Source organism: Heterocephalus glaber, unplaced genomic scaffold (assembly GCF_053883595.1).
Source record: "Heterocephalus glaber isolate CG9 unplaced genomic scaffold, H.glaber_assembly_v1.0 deba00001606, whole genome shotgun sequence".
NCBI classification, from domain to species: domain Eukaryota; kingdom Metazoa; phylum Chordata; class Mammalia; order Rodentia; family Bathyergidae; genus Heterocephalus; species Heterocephalus glaber.
This window is the reverse complement of record NW_028258377.1, coordinates 5467385-5481574: the sequence shown is the minus strand read 5'-3', so window position 1 is coordinate 5481574 and position 14190 is coordinate 5467385. Positions and strand designations below refer to the sequence as shown.

Sequence of the window (14190 nt, the reverse complement as noted above, 5' to 3'; positions counted from 1 at the left end):
AAACCAAGGCTTCCCCTGCTATGGCTTCCCCTTCCTTGACACTAAGGAAATAAATAACCAGAGGGGATACAGCTGGGGAAAGGGGAAGAGAAATCAATCTCAAGACAGATTCTTTTTACTACCCCTCCCTTACCCAACTCCTCCCTCCCATGGCTCTTGGGACATAGCACCTGAGCAGGCACCTCAGTCCAAGAAAGATATAGCGGGCACCAAGGCATGTATGCTCTGCCCAAGAAGGGAGACAAGCCCTGGGATCGCTTGTTTCCAGCCCTTGATAACCCCAAGACCTGCTCCCCCCAGGGGCCAGGGCTGAAGGACCAACTGGAGGGACCTGAGGGTGGTGGTGGTAGGGGGAGGATAGGGTAACAGAACCTAGGCAGCAGAAGGCAGCTGAAAGGGGGTCCAGCCCCCTTTTCAGGTTCAGCCATTGTCTGACAGGTCACGTCCCATCCCTCTCTCCCCTCCAGCCTGCCAGCTCTGCACTCAACTGAGGATCTCCTGGGGTAGTTCAGCAGAGGCACTCATGAACACTGCATCATGCCACACAGTTTCGCTTTTGGATGTCCTGGTGGAAGATGAACTTGGGGTATCCAAAGCTCAGAGAACTCTCATTGAGGGAACCTCACCAAGTCCCCGGCTTTTGGAAATTCTTCATTTGGGTCAGGGTGGAAGGTCTCAGTGACATGCTATGGCGTAGCCACCCCAGGGTCACTCTGATCCAGCAGGGAGAAGGTGACACAGTGGGGAAAGGGGCACTAAAGGAGATTGTCAAAGGTACCTGGCACCACATGAAGGTAGAGTGAGAGATGTATGCCCTTGCTACTGCCATTGCCATTGAGGAATGCATACACTTGAAGTTTATAACCATATTTATGTGTGTAGAAGGCTGGGCTGAAGCACTCAAGGTTGGGCTTGGCCTTAGCCTCCTTTAGCCGCCATCCATAGCTGCCAGTCTTCCAGATGAGCACCCCATCACTGCCAACAGATAGCTCCTCCAGCTCTTGCCTCAGTTCCTGCAGCTTCTGCCTCTCCCAGCTCACCAGGGCACACATCATAGCCAGATGTGACTTCGCACTGTCCTCCATGTGCTGTGCCATTGTGAGCTTGGGACACCTGTGCTTGCAGCTGGAGTCTTTGAATGGGCACAGCACTGAGGCAGTGCTACAGCTGTCCTTCAGATGGCCTAGTAGATTTCTCCCGAGCCACAGTACCCACACCACACTGGTTGGGGCAGGGCACAGGCAGCCTTGGGCACTGGTACTGGTGGCTCTGGATGGTGTCAAAGACAAACTACTTGGAACAATAGGTACGGTACAAGTCTGGGTATGCTTGGGCCACCCAGAGGTGGCATACTGGGCCAATGTTCGCTGCATCATGCAAGCACCACATTTGTTCTCACAGTACACACTCTCTTGAGGGCACATGCCCTCATGTCTCTCATAGTCCTCCCTACTGAAGTCACAGCCACAGAACTTGCACTTGAGGTGCCGTTTGGGGCAGTCATGCTGCAAGTGTGCGGGCAGATTGCTGCATCTCAGCTTGGTAGGGCAGCAGTTGAGGCAGGGGACATTGAAGCTGCAGCTATTCAGGTGGCCCTGTAGATGTCGAAGTGGCCCACTCCAGCGGCAGCCCTCCTCACTGTGGATGCAGCAGTTAGGCAGGCCTAATACTTGGACCTCCGGGTCTGGATCTGGATAGATATTGGTATAGTCTAGAGGAAGTTGGTCCTCAGGGCATTTGAAGACTCCTTCACTGACTGGCAGCCTCAGCCAGAAGTGGTTCTTTTCTCTTTTTTTCCCTCACAGTTTCTAGAGTTTCAGCCCTTAGTTGACTGACTCCAAGGCAGAATGACATGATGGAAAGCCCTGGGCTGAGCAAAACTGCTTATCTCATGGCATCCAGGAAGCAGAGAGAGTCAAGGGCGGACCCAAGAAAGGTGACCCCTTCCGGGTCACACCCACATGAACTCCCTCTTCCAGCCAGATCCCCCCCTAACTCAATTCAGCTATAGCGCCCCATAATCCAGTCACCTTCCAAGCACTCAAGACTTTGGGAGCCATTTTAGATCTAAACCGTAGCATATAACAATGTATTTTGTTTTAATAAATTAATTTTTGTAAGTCTGTAGACTGGGTTTTTTGTGCTATCATGAGAACCTCACACAGTTCTTGGTAGATCATAGATTTTTAATGAACACTTAATGAATGAAATCTGAATTTATTGTTATCACAATGCTGGTGAAAATTGGTCACTACATTTAGTTCTCACAATAAATACAGGATGGGGTGGCATCCTGTGGTTGGATCCATTTGAAATAGATCTTTAAAACCTAGGAATGGAAATAAATTTTTTTAAAAAGAAAAATGAAATTTGAAGTAAATTAGCCCGCTCTTTAGTCAATCCCTTCCTCTACTATATAACTTGATTCTAAGAAAGTCGATATGAAAGTCCATGCTGTTCATTTCCTTGTATTTCAGCAATTCTTGAAATTGCCTTGACAAATATATGGACCCCTTAAATCAGTCCAAATATAGATATGATATGTAGATGTAATATATGTTTATATGTGCATACTTCCTTGGCAGAAACAGCTTTTCACATGTTGATTGGCATTGCCTTCCTCCTTGCTTTCTACTGACTTCATTATTTCAGATACAGTTTGCCCTTTTAGTTTTTTAGGGGGAGGGTGGTATTTAGTTTCTGGCACCTCTTAAGGTATTTCTGAGGCTGGCTTGGAGTGGTTCAAATGTAAAATGACTGCAGCTTATTCCCCTTTTCCACATACTATTAAGGTGGTTTGCCAGCTCTTAGAACCTGTCAAATAAGGTAAAGTGGAATTCACAGACTACTAGTGATAGGTATTAGTGCTGTCACTTGGCTAAATTTTTTGACTTGAAGTAGAATCATTAATCCAGGAATACCTTGCTAATAATCTGACTACTCGCTGGAGTTGTTTTTGTGGGGCAGGGTACCAGTGATCGAACTCAGGACCTTGCGCTTGCCAGGTAGGCGTGGTGCTGCTGAGCTACATCCTGTGCCCTCAGTGGAGTTTTTGATGTTGAAATTTCTGATAAGGTAGCTGTTTAGTGTCTGCCAGTTTACTTTTGGCTGGACTATATTTGTTAATTGTTTAATCACTAAGATATTTGGAGAATATGTGACAATCAGATATTCTTATAGTTTATTCTTTTAAACTCTTCTTCAGTCATTATTTCTGAAATCAAGATATGTAAATTTTCACTTCTGTGAGTAATATTATAGACAGTGAATACATTCTCCAGTTCAAGTTAAAAGAGTGAAATTTGAAGTTTTTGTTTTTGTTTCTAATGTAAATTGGGTCAGTCTGACATTGACTGTCTTCTTACTGTAGTCTTGTGGAAATAAACAAGAGGAAGGGTATCAGGGAGAGTGGGAAAGGAAAGGTAATGGGGGCAGTGAATTTTATCTAAGTATATGCATTATGAAAATAACACCATGAAACCAAATGTTCTATAAAATTAATATGCACTAATTAAAAATATATATGCAAAAAAGTGAAATCTTCAGAATGTAATGATTGGAACTTAGTGATGCACTTGTTCATAGTGTAGTCAGTACTACAGTTTTAAAATAAAACTTTATGTTTTCCATTAATGTACTTGCTTGGACATCAGTCAATTCAGGCTATAGTCTTAATTCCTGTCCAAGATGTTAATTTTTTTAAACTAGGAGGATTAAAGGAAATATTTTTAAAACCCACATTTTCATTAACATTTGAAAGTTCATACACTTTCATTAATGTGTTCTCAGATGTAGTCTCTCAACTAAATCAAGATATTATCTGCTTGTCTCAAAATATTCGTTTCCATTAGTTATTCTTTACTGTCCTTATGTTTTCTTAACACCATTTTCATTCTTTTATTCTAGCAAAGCATAATATTTTGGGGTCAGCCATTTTATGTTGCAGAACCTTTTCTAGCAAAATCTTACCCAAAAGTTCAATAAACTAGCAGAGAATTTCTCTGAGTAAAGTAGGAACAGGAAACCTATGCACTTCTTTCTCTCCTCCCCTTCCACTCTTGCTGACCCAGAAGTACATGTTAGGAATATGCTTCCAGAAACTGGCCATTTGAAAGAATGCAAGCTTTGGAATTGATCTACTTAGTTATCTAACATTGGAGAAAGAACTAGTCAATGCCCCAGCTCCTTTATCTATAAGATAATGATAATAGCACTAAACCCTGGGGGATTGGGGAGAGGATTTCCTAAGGTAACTGTTAAAGTGACTTGCATGGTGTCACTTGCAGAGCCAGATTGAGAGCCAGATCTAGAACCTGACAGATCAGGTCAATTTGTGTATCATATCTACTTGGATACCTGATATCTCTAACTGATAGGCACCAGATATATGTTTGTGCACCTTAAATCTTTTAAATGACTTTTTCACTAAACCATAGTGCATCATGAACTATTATTTATTAGACATGATTTGAATTTGTATTGCCATTGAGTCTCTGTAAAACATGTAGTAACTCTCAGCATTTAGCTTCAGAGCTGTTATCTTCATAGTCAGAGCATACATCTACGGAGTTGGGCCATTTTAGCAGATAACTCAGGACAAAATTTCAGGTGACATGTAAGTGTGCCCTTTTTTCCTATAAAAAAAGAAACTAGTAAGGATATTTTCTCATAGTTTTCAGGATATTGTACAAGGTTAAAGGCTTACTTAGAGACAAACTAAATTAAAGCAGGGTGTACAGGAAGGGAGACTTACAGTGTTAAGAATTATATACCTTGTATTTTATTTCTTCATAAATAAGTGTCCTTACACATATGGTCTGTGGTACTGTTCAGTAAAAATTGTGTCAGAACAAAGTTCTTTATGTTAATAAAGTGTATGAAATTTATGATGGCTTACAAAACTAGTTGTGTAGGAATCTATACTTTGTTACTTTTATTTTTCACTATTGTGGAGCAGTGACTAAATATGATACTCTATAGTCTAATTTCTTTAACTTATATCTTCTTTCTATATCACTTTCTGATCAATCTCAAGTAGTATTTGTGAAGTGAAATGACCTAGAGGTAGAAATCTTTGATTACTTTTCCCTAAGGGACTTTGGGCAAGTCACTTAACCTTGCTGGGACTCACATTCCTCATTTTCAACATGAGGAACTCAACTAAATTAAAGGTCCACTTTAATACAAAAGCTGAAGATTTATAGACAAATTAATCTAGTAATGAATAATTTTTACTTATTTACATCTAATGAGTCAACAGTTTATAAAGATTTTGCTGTACAGAAAGTGATCACCTACATCATAAAACAATAGCGATGGGTTTGAAATCCCGCACTTGACTTTTTAAATCTTAACCAGCATTTTCCCTTTATTTGAATTTGAATTACCTAAATTGACCTAAGTAGTACTGAATTTACTGGTGCTTGATGGCTTACTTCTTGCTAGTAATTTTTAATTATTATCTCTCTTTTCCAATTTTTTTCTAAGAAACTAAACAAGGAAAGACTCAGTGGAATTTCTTAAGTTTTGTATGCTGAGCAGTGGGGAATTCCTAGCAGTTTTATCAGACTAGCTTTTCAACATGATAATCCCATAAATATTTGAGTAGAAAATGTTTTAAATAGTACAGTTATCACAGTTTTAACAGAATTATATTCCTGAACAGTTTCACCCGAAAAAGCTAAAATTTATAAGTAAAATTATAATTATATTATTAAAATTAGAATTATAATCACCTTTATGCTTAGAGTGGGCAGATTTCATAGGGAAAGACTGTTCTCATCTTTCATCATTCTTGTCTTCATTCTCTTTTCCTTTTGCCATACTAACCTTTCTTTTCTTTTCTCATTTTTTTCCACTTACCTTTTTTACTTTTTCCAGTTGTTCCCACTTCCATTTCCTCTCATATTTATACATTCATTGTTTACACTTATGTTCTCGTATCTGTGTACCTTATTCATTTCCCATTCTCATCCCTTTATTGAACCTAAAAAGGTGACCCCTTGCTTGACCTCATAGAACGATCTCCTGTTTTCTGCTCATCTTTCCTTGTGCTCAGTTTTATGAAGGAAAATACAAAGAAATTCAAGTCTGTCGTGACCTTATGATACCTTAACTCTTGTACTCTGATTTCAGAACTGACTATCCTGGACTCTGATCTGTTCTTGGGAAGGAAAAAAACCCCCAACTATTACTAAGTGATGTGTGTAAGAAGGCAAAATTCCTGCTGGGTGAACCATTTAAAGGCAGCAAACTATAAGTAGTCCTCATGTCATGTATAACTGAACCTTTGTGAGAACAGCAGCACACAGTGTAGCACCCTGTTCATACTAGTAGAATTAATTAATCAAAAGCCATCATAGAGACCTATCACCTTCTATATTTAAATAGTATGACACAGCTCTTTGTTTTGTACAAAGATGCTGCACAAATGATAGCTTCTATTTTTTCCATTGTTTTGACCCACCCTTTGTGAATGATGATGGTTACTCTTGATTGTCAATTTAATTGGATTAAGCTGTACTTGACAAGATTGGGTGTGCTCAGAACTCTGCTACCCATTTCTGTGGCATAAGTAGAATTGATGTTCTTCTGTTGAATGTTCTTCTGTTGAACTCCTGGGAGCCGACATATCACTTTATTTTCAAAACCAATAGTAAAATTAATGTTGAAATACACTACTCATCCTGCTGTAACATAATGGGTACTTATTTATGAGGTACTCAGAGCATATGCTTGAAGTTTGTGGAATAAAACTTAATGGGACTTTAGCCTGCTTTCTAACTATTAACAGATGTTATATTTAAACCAATAAATGGTCAGGATGATATATGGTAGAATCTTCAAAGATTTGAAAGTTGCCCAATTTAGGTTCATTAAAAATTTGTCTTTTAACCTGTTAATCCCCCCAAAATGTTCTGCTTTGTCATGTGAAATATGACAGTATTTCAGTAAATATGAACAATTTTTTTTGTCACCAATGCTGTGAACAATCTGGTGACTTCCTGGTGTTTTATTGTAGTGGCTATAATTCTGAAAGTGGAATTTTAAGAAATATCATGCTCAGAAGCATCATTTCTATCAGGAAGTATCCTTCATATTGGTCTAAAAACTTTGAGGGTATGGCACCCTGTTGGAACTCTGGGGTGTTACTATTTTCAGACCTTGTTTGTATGCAACATGACCATATTGATTTCCAGATAATAAGAATTTATTCAAAATAGGAGATTGCAGCATTCTGGGAGCAGATTGTTTTCTGCTTTATTAAATTTACCTTGACTACAAGTAAAACTTTTGTCTTGAAATAGCATTGCTATTATATTCTGACCCTTTTGTTTTGCTGTCATTTAATATCCTTCCCAGAGTTTCTGTTGATATTGTACCTCTTCTCAGTAAAACTTGATGGTATTTGCTACAGATTAAGGGATGTCATATTTAACAACACTGTTAACTTGCAGGAAATACAAAATGAGGTACAGGCTGGGGATTTAGCTCAGTGGCACCGCACCTGCCTTGCAAGCACAAGGTCCTGAGTTCGATCCCTGGTACCACAAAAAAAAAAACAAAAAAAAAACAAACAAAAGAAATGAGTTGTACTTTTTCTTTAATATAATCAAATGAGCTTTGTTCATTATTTGACCATATAATAAAATCCCTATCAAAATACCAGTGGTATTCTTCACAGAACTAGGAATCTAAAATTCATATGGAAACACAAAAGACTCCAACTCGCCAAAACAATCTTGAACAAAATGAGTAAAGCTAGAGGTATCACACAGCACCTGACTTCAAGGTGTACTACAGAGCTACAGTAACTCTCCTGATATTAGCATAAAAACAAACACATAGATCAGTGCAATAGAATAGAGATTCAAGAACTAACCCATGCATCTACAGCCAATTGATTTCTGACAAAAGGTTAAACATACATTAGAGAAAGGATAGTCTTTTCAAGCAAATAAAATTGAGAAAACTGGGTATTCACCTATAGAAAATTAAGATTTGATCGCTGTACAAAAAGCAACTCAAATTGGATACCAAATGCCTAAATGTAAGACTTGAAACTAGTAGAGAAAAACATAGAAGAAACTCTTTAAAACATTGTCACTGATAATGATTTTCTGAATAGGACCCAAAAGCACAGGAAATAAAAGCAAGAATTGACAAATTGGATCACATCAAAGAAGCTTCTGCACAGCAACGGGAAAACGTTAACACAGTGAATAGGCAACCTACAGAAAAGAATGGAAAAAAAAATTGCCAAATTATTCATTTGACAGAGAGCTAATATCTAGAATAAAGAACTAAAAAACTTAACCAAAGAATAGTTAATACCAATTAAAAATGGGCAAATGATCAGAACAGACACTTCTCAAAAGAAGAAACATATATGGCCAACAAATATGTGAAGAAATCCTTATCCATTAGGAAAATACAACCTCATCTTGGTTAGATTGACTATTACTAAGTAAATAAATATTGGAAAGGATGTGGAGAAAAAGAAACTCTTTACACTGTTGGTGGGAATTTTCATTAGCACATCCACTGTGGGAAACAGAATAATGTCTCCTCAAAATTCGAAAAATAGAATCTACAATTTGATCCAACTCATTTCTGGGTACATATATCAAAGGAAATGAAACTAAAGAGATACTTGCACATCACTGTTTATTGCAGCACTATTCACAATAGCTAAGATATGAAATCTACCTGCCTATCTGCTAATGCAGATAGACTTTTTAAAATGTGCCATGTTATGCACGATAGAATATTATTCAGCCATAAAGAAAAATAGATGAAACCAGAGGATATTATGTTAAGTTAAATAAGAAAAATAGAAAGGTAAGTTCTCTCTCATATGAAGATACTAAGAAAAGTAAACCTGAAAGTAGAAGTATGATCACTAGGAGTCAGAAAGAATGGGGTGGACTGGGTATGGTGATATGTGTGTATAATCCCAGCACTTGAGAGGCGGAGGCAGGCAGATTGCCACAAGCTCAAAGCCAACCTGGGCTACATAGTGAATTCAAGGTCAGCCTGAACTACATAGTGAGACTTGTCTCTAAAAAACAAAGCAAACAAACGAATGAAAGGTTGAGGTAGAGTAGAAAAGGTGGTTGGAGTTGGTCAGTGATATATGAATTGTATGGAAATATAACACTGAGCTCCATTAATGTAAATTAAAATATTTAATTTAAAAAAGAAAAATGTTAACTTTCTATTAATGCTTTGTTTCTTTTAAAGACATTAAAAATAAATGAATAAAAAGTTATTTGCTGATGTAAAAAAGATTAGTTGCAATAACTGCCTACAGGATTGAAATTTTTTTTGTGTTTTTTTATTAATACATGTTTGTAGTACATAATGATCACATTCCCCATGAAGAATTCGTACATGAACATAACCCATCTTAATTCTTATATTTTTATCCTTTCCCTACCCTCTATTTTCTCTTTGCTCCCATCTCCTGGTCCCCTTCCCATATGCAAAAGATCTGTCTCACTGTCTCTATTGTCTGTCTTTTATTTTGCTCTTCATTTATATTTTGAGTTTCTCATATGAGAAAATACATGTGGTATTTAAGATGGTTTGTCTGATTTATTTCACTTAAGGCAATAGTCTCAAGATATATCCATTTTCCTACAAATGACTCAAGTTTATCCTTTGTGACAGAATACTACTACTAATAATGTGTGTAAATACCACACTTTCTTTATTTACCTGTTAATGGACATATAGGCTACTTCCAAGATTTATCTATTGTGAATTATGCTGCCATAAACATGAGTATACATGTATATGTCATATAATGTATATGTTATATGATGTCTTTAACTTTTTCGGGAAGATGCCTAGAAGAGGAATAGCTGGGTTGAATGGAATTTCTAGTTTTAGTTTTCTGAGGAATCTCCATACTGATTTCCATAGTGGTTATATTAGTTTACATCCCTCCCTTTTCCTCTTGCAGCCTTGGCAGCTTTTGTTATTATCTGATTTCTGGGTGATAGCCATTCTTTGTGGAGTAAAATGAAATCTCAGTGTTGTTTTAATTTTCATTTCTCTAATGACATATGAAATGACAAATAAACTGTATAATGTTCTTATTTTTAGGAATATAATAAAACATAAAAGTATATTCAAAGATAATGAGCATAAATAAGGTGTGTGTACTACAGAGAGGAAATTAAGGTATTTTTTTAAAAATCACTAGACCTGAAAAAAACTACTATTCTTTAGATGGAAGGGCTGTTTACTTATAAATCAAAATGAATGAGTAAAATACTCACATAGAAATACATATTTTTGAGGTTTTAGTATGCCAAAGATAAATAAGAACATCCTAAAGAGAGTCCAAAGAAGAAAAAATTTTATCAACAAAAAAGGTGAATCAAACTGATATTTGTTTTCTCATCAGCAATCCTGAATTATAAGACACAACAGAGGAGTGCCTTTGGGATCCTGTAAGAAGAAGACTTTGAAACTAGAAATCTGTATACCCAGTCAAATTAACCATTAAATGTGAAGCAAACAAAGATATCTCAGAGATGTAAGAACTTTGCAAATATAGCTCCATTATCCCTTTTGTGGAGGAGCCCTAAAGATATACTCCAACTGGGGGCCGGGGATTTAGCTCAGTGGTTTCACCACCTGCTGCGCAAGTGCAGGGAACCCAGTTCCATCCCCAGTACCAAAAAAAAAAAAGATATACTCCAATTAAATGAGGGAGAAAACCATTTTAGATGAAGAGGTGAGAGCCAAGAATTCTGATTCTAACCCAGGATTATAATACATATTTTAAATACTTGAGTGAGTTTTGCAGTAACACAAGAAAACAATTGACTCAGGCTAGAACTCAAAATCTAACAACAACAAAAAGCAACAGTTCTACAATTATCAGCCAAAAGGAGTTAACAACTTTTATAATTGTGAATCCTAAAGGACTAAAACCACGCCTTAGAGAAATTCAAAAGTATTCATCAGCCTGCTCTCTGATTTTGACTGATGAATTGCTTAGCCCATACTCTTTCTTCATAATGGTATCAGTGTGCCTTGTTTTAAATAAAACCAACTAACCAACCCAAAAAGCTATGGCCTGGCACATTTTATTCCCCAAATGGAAAAAAATATGTATAAAAGGCACAGATCAGAAATTATATTATCAGTTGATTGATTTGTATGTTATCTTATAGATACCTAATTTACATTTGAAGATGTTTATTGGTAGGATGTAGACAGTTAGACTTGGTACCTTTTGTGTATTTCCATTTTTTAGTAAAATGAAAAGTCTCAGGCCCTGCAGGGACTGCTATACTCAGTCTTTCTGTAGATGGCTGATTAGTAATGCTGTTGCTGTTCTTTCTGCAGCACTCCTGAGGATCCAAGTTAACTGTTCCCTGTGCTCTGCTAGCCATTGTGCTTTAAAGGATCTTTTCACAAAAGGGACTCTGAGACCCTTTTAAAAATCGGCAGTCTTTAACCTTTGAGTTAAAATTATTCTATTGGTTATCTTTTTAGAGCTTATACAATTTTTTAGGTAGTTCATAACTCTGTGTGTAAATTATTTACAGATGAATGTAGTTCCATCTAAATTGCCTTATTTAAATACATCATTACTGGACACTATGATAGCTTCTTCACTTGAACCTTGAATTTTAATTTATTTCAAATGTATTTACATAAGCAGTCTACCTCATTCCTGTTTTACCTAAAGTAATAATTTAACTCATCTTCAAAGGCATGTGCATTATTGCCACTGTAAGAAATTATATGTGAAATATGGTGCTTTCTTGACTTTATGACCTTGTTTTAATTTTACAAAGCTGAATTTTTTTCTTTCACTGCTAATGAGTACTTTCTTGTTTGGTTTTAAAACAGGCACTCATTTGAATGTCAGACTTCAGAATATGTGTTAGTGCAGCTACCCTGGTAGTATACCTGTCCAGTGGCATTCTCTGTCTTTCCCTCCTAATATTTCTATGAAGAGTCTCTATTAGTCTGATGATGCTGAGGATTTCCCTATATTCCTTTGCTACTTCTACCTCCATTATCATCTGGCTTCCATGGCTGATGTTTGTTTGGATCACAGTCTTCTCAACTACAATGTCAGTGAAAATTTTAACCTCTTTTCATTTCCTTTCTCCCTATCAATACGGACCCATGACCCTTCAGACATGTTAGCATCACTGATTATGGACCTTTTATTTTGGGGTATTACTCTTCACCTCTTTTGTTAATGTAAAAACCTCACTTTTCTGGTTATAAGGGATTTTGTAGAACACTTAAAACTAAATAATTTGAAGTCTAGATTTTTTTTTTGCACAAATCCCTTAAATGGCTTCTGTTTTGAAAATAGCCCAAAATCTAATGGTGGCTTTATATTATCTGTCTCACTATTCTGTCTCTTACCCCATGGTTTAATCTCCTTCTTGCTTACTGTGTTTCAGTTATACTACCTCCTTCATGTTTTTTTTAATTCGTTAAGTTTATTGGTACATTTTAGATATACAGTATAATGACATTCATCATTGGGAATTTGTACCTGGAAATGATATAACTTGGTTTATTTTTACCCCATTCCCCTGCCCTCCAAGCTCTCCTCCACCCCTCTTTATTTACAAAAACTTTGTTTCTGTTTTTTCCTTTTCTCAAATTTATTTCTTTCCCCTCTTTCCTTTCCCCTACCCCTCTCATGTCCCCTTCCCCTTTGGACCTTTTCTTCTTATTTCACATTATCTATTACACATTTTGATTCTTATTTACCCTTTCAGTTTCTCACACCAGAGAAACTTTTCAGTATTTACACATGTGTGTCCTATTGATTTTGCTTAAGAGTATGGCCTCAATGTGCATCCATTTAGCTATAAATGTCTCTAGTTTCTCATTCTTTATGGCTGAGCAGTACTCCGTTTTATACAAAAACCACATCTTTATCTAGTCTCTAGTTGATGGGCATTTGGGCTGTTTCCAAGTTTTGGCTATTACAAACTGTGCAGCTATAAATGTGGGTGCACATATATTGTTGTAGTATGATTTCTTTAATTCTTTTAATAGCTGGGTCAAATGGGACTTCTTATCCTAGTTTTTTGAGGTTATCTCCATACTGATTGCCACAGTAGTTGCAGAGTCTACAGTCCCACCAACAATGGAGAAGGGTTCCTTTTGCCCCACAACTGTGCCAGCATTAGTTAATTGGTTGATTTCTTTTTTTTTTTTTTTTTGGTACCGAGGATCAAACTCGGGATCTTGCACTTGCAAGGCCAGCATGGTGCCCCTGAACTAAGTCCCCAGACCTGGTTGATTTCTTGATAGCAGCCATTCTTTCTGGGATGAGGTGGAATCTCGGTGTTGTTTTCATTTACATCTCTCGAATGACCAGTGATGTTGAACATGTTTTCATGTTTAGTTGCTAATTACTACTTCTTTGTCTGAGAAATGTCTTTTCATTTCAGATGCCCATTTTTGGATTGGGTCTTTAAATTTGGGAGGTCTGATTTTTTTAAGTTCTTTATAGATTCTAGATAGTAGAAATTTGTCTGAGGAACAGCTGGTAAAAATGTTTTCCCACATTGTGGGTTCTCTCTTCACTCTCTTGGTGATTTCTCTTGCTGTGCAGAAGCTTTTTAATGAGATCCCAGTTGTTGATTCCTTGTGTTCACATGCGACTGAGGTTTTGTTCATGAAATCTTTTCCTACACCAATGTCTTTAACAGTTCTACCTAACCTCTCTTCCAGCTGGTTTAGTGTTTCTGTTTTAATATTTAGATCTTTGATCCATTTTGTTTGTAGTTTAGTGCACGGTAAGAGGTATAGGTCTAGTTTTAATCTCTGGCAAGTTGAAACCCAGTTTTTCCAGCTCCATTTATTAAAGAGGCTATCTTTCCTCCAGTGAGAGTGTTTGGCTCCTTTATCAAGATGAAGTGGCTGAGTATGTCTGAAGTTGTTTCTGCATCTTCTAATCTGTTCCACTGATCCTTGGCTGTTTCTTTGCCAGTACCATCCTGTTTTATCCCAGTAGCTTTGTAGTATAGTTTCAGGTTGGGGATTGTGAACCTCCGACCTTATCTTTGTTGTATAGAATTTCTTTTGCTATTCTAGGTCTCCTCTTGTTTCAAATGAATTTTTGGATTGTTTTCTTAAGGTCTGTGAGGTATGATGTTGGAATTTCAATTGGGATTGCATTGAATCTAGCAG

General features: G+C 37.0%; 1 protein-coding gene and 1 pseudogene across 2 annotated transcripts in view; one reads left to right on the top strand and one right to left on the bottom strand.

Moving 5' to 3' along the window:
• The window catches only part of Commd10 (COMM domain containing 10), a 174732-nt gene that overhangs the window by 124089 nt on the left and 36453 nt on the right, over window positions 1-14190 (top strand). The window lies entirely within an intron of this gene.
• LOC106010488 (TNF receptor-associated factor 4 pseudogene) lies at window positions 381-5896 on the bottom strand (annotated as a pseudogene).